The sequence below is a fragment of the Petaurus breviceps genome, unplaced genomic scaffold (genome assembly GCF_028583685.1).
Source record: "Petaurus breviceps papuanus isolate PSGF00001 unplaced genomic scaffold, PetGlider_PUasm1.0 220, whole genome shotgun sequence".
Classification (NCBI taxonomy): Eukaryota; Metazoa; Chordata; class Mammalia; order Diprotodontia; family Petauridae; genus Petaurus; species Petaurus breviceps.
Window position 1 is genome coordinate 21,229,182 of NW_027185876.1, and position 3,372 is coordinate 21,232,553.

Sequence of the window (3,372 nt, forward strand, 5' to 3'; positions counted from 1 at the left end):
CACTGGCCAATCAAGAAGTATCTACTGAAAAACAAGCCTCCCACCCCAGGCTTCAGGTGCACATTAGCCTAGGCAAGTCACTTAACCCCAATTGCCATGCCCTCCCTCCTCAAAAAAAAAGCAAAAATAAAAAAGAATGAAGGACAAACAGCAACAACAAATGATCTCTTATATGTAGGCATTCTTTCATTTACAGATCACAACTCAAGAACAGAAGAGGAAGAGGGGCCTTTGTCTAGCATTCCAGAGACCTGTATATTCATCTTACTTCATACTTCAATTTGCCTCTGGGGAAGTCACCTCCCTTTTCTAGGCCAAGTTTGATCATCTGGTAAATGAAAAAGTTGAGAATTTCATTGGATCTCTAAGGTCACTGTTAGGGGAAGATCCTCAGGGTTGCTGGTCAAAAGAAAAACGGTTACCGTTTACATTCACTCTGAGCCAGGAGGACCAAAAAATAGTCATTAAGGGGTGCTTGGTCAGGGCAGGGACCTACTGTTGTCCAATCAGTGAGATCCAGAGAAAAACTCAATTCACTCTGGATTCATTCTGGATAATAAAGATTTAAAAATGATCAAATGCAGAGAAGAGGTCAAACCAAAAGGCTTACATGATTCTCTGGGAATCACTGAGAGGATCAGTGATGAGCTACAGAAGGAGGAAAAGGATGTCAATGGACTGATCTGGGAAGGAGTATCTTCTAGGCATGGAAGATGGCATTTGAGCAGTCATAGAATATTGGTAAGAAGTAGGGATAAAGGACTGTGAGTGATTGGAGAACAGAATGCCTGAAGGGGGATGCTGTGAAATAAGAACTGGAAAGATAGAGGAGGGTCAGATTTGTGCAAGGTCTTGAATACTAGGCTAAGGATCTTTCTTATTATTTAATAGGCAGCTCCTGGAGATTTTTGAAGAGGAGCAGTGATGTAATCAGACCTGAGCATTAGAAAGGTTGCTTTGTGAGTGTTGTGAAGGATGAATTGAAAGGGGGAAAGAATGTGACAGTGGAAAAAATTGATACAATATACAATGAGAGGTCACAAAAGCCTACACTAGGGTGCTGGTATTAGGAATGGAAAAGAAGGATGAGATGTCAGAGATTTTGTGGAAGCATAACCAAGCCTCAGCAACTAGATAAATGCTATTAACAGAAGCAGGGAAGCTAGGATGAGACTCAGTGGAAAATTCCCATTGATACACAACATGGAACCATGGATAGGTTCCTTGATCTGGAGTCAAGAAGACTGCACTGGATACTTTTGAGTTATGTAATCATGGGTCATGTCGCTTGACCTCTCTGTGTCCGTTTCTTCATCTGAAAAATTAGGAGATTGGACTAGCCGACCTCTCAAGTCCTTTGTAATTTTGTATTTATGATCCCATTGCTAGGAGGTATGAGTGTAAAAAAAATTCTTGTCCCTTGCCTAGTGTAATAGGAATGTAAATTTTAAAGATCTTCCCTGCCCCTAGGTGGGAGGCTTGTTTTTCAGTAGATACTTCTTGATTGGCCAGTGAGTCAATAATGTTGTTACATTCTCTGAGCCAGGAGAAGGCTATATAAGCCCTGATGTGTAGCTTTGTTTTGGGGCTTACTTTGAGAAGTGGTTTGTGATTTGATCAGATGAAACTCTGGGAAGCCATTGTCCAGAGCCCCCCGGCTTTGAAACCCAGATGTTGATTTGTTATGGATGTAATGGTTGGACAGTTTGGAAATCTTTCTACTTGATCTGTTTCTCTGTCTTGATAATTCTGCCTGTATACTCTGAAGTTCGGGGTGCTGACCTTTTTCCCCTAAACTAGGTGAACGATACATATTTGACTGATTAAAGTAAGCTTGCTAACCCATTTTGAGTTGCTTTCCTTTATCAAAGCAGATTCAAGAACCTGTGGTGGCAGTGACCCTGGGGACGCTGGGGTGCTTGCTGCTACACCTAGTGCTGCCTAGGCTACCCAGAGAAACAGGTGGTACTCTAGAGTCTTAATGACAAGGACATCAGCATGGAGAAGTTTGGTGCAGAGAACACTAGAGGGCAGTGCATCCTTGGGTTGGTGAAGTGGAAGACAGGTTACTGTAATATACCTGTTGCAGAACATATTTGTTGATTTTCCCCTTTCTAAAAAACAAACAAACAAACAAACAAACAAACTTTCTTTTGGTTTTATTATAGTCAGCTTGCAATTGGGAATTGGTGTGAACTGGCAAGTTTGTGCACAGGAGAGATTTTTCAGGTGGGGAACTGATTCAAGATGAGGGTAAGTCTTCTTCAAATAAGTTAGATACAGTTCTTTGACTAGAAGAAAGCCTTTGCCAGAAGAGTGCCAGGTTTGGAGTCAGGAAAACTCACTTTTCCTGAGTTCAAATTTGGTCTGAGACACTTACTAGCTGTGTGACCCTGGGCAAATCACTTAACCCTGTTTGCCTCAGTTTCTTCATTTGTAAAATGACCTGGAAAAGGAAACGGCAAACCATTCTAGTATCTTTGTCAAGAAAACTCAAAATGGGATCATGAAGAGTTCATCATGACTGAAAACAATTGAACAACAACTAAGTCAATAGACCCATGTGGGTATCCTTCACCTAAAGATCATAATTTATCTATGCCTGCCCACCTTGTGTGACCTTTGTCCCCATCATCCCATAAATTTACATTAGCCTTACATTTTTTCACTAGAGCCTGCTAAGCATGACAAAAGGATCTGAGGTTTAGCTGGGCATGAGTCATTATCCTCTTCTTGAATGATATGATGATTTCTTCTCATAATGTAATAACCAAACTCACAACCTAGCCACCCATTCACCTGCCCTGCATTACCTATTAGCCACAATTCACGACATTCCCTCTCTCCTTCCTCCATTGTATCTTTTCCACTCCTCCTCCCACTCAGACAGTTGACATTAAGGGCTTACCATATGGTAGGCAATTCCCAAATTTTCACCAAATTTCAATTTTACATGCTTCATGTTCTTAAACTCACAAGGCATCTCCACAATCCACTTAAGAATTTTATGTTTTATAGAAATGTAAATTTCTCCAAGTTCAATGCCTTAGGCATTCTTGGTTGGATTGTAATTATAGAGAACAGAGCCTTGATCTTCTGTGGAAAGGTTGCATCCTTAAGTACAAGTATGTTCAAATCCTATACCGTTCAGGTTCTAGGCTATAATGACTTTTGATTTTGTGAGATCTCACCATCAATCCCCACACAACTTTAGTCAGTAAACATTGGTTAATTAAGTTAGGGATTCCTTAACTGGATTTACCATTACTTTGGGTATGATGTAAAACAAATGAACTTCATCTAATCCCTGTTCACTTGGAGCTTTCATACCAGATAGGATGAGCATGATCAAAAGAATACATAAAAGCAGTA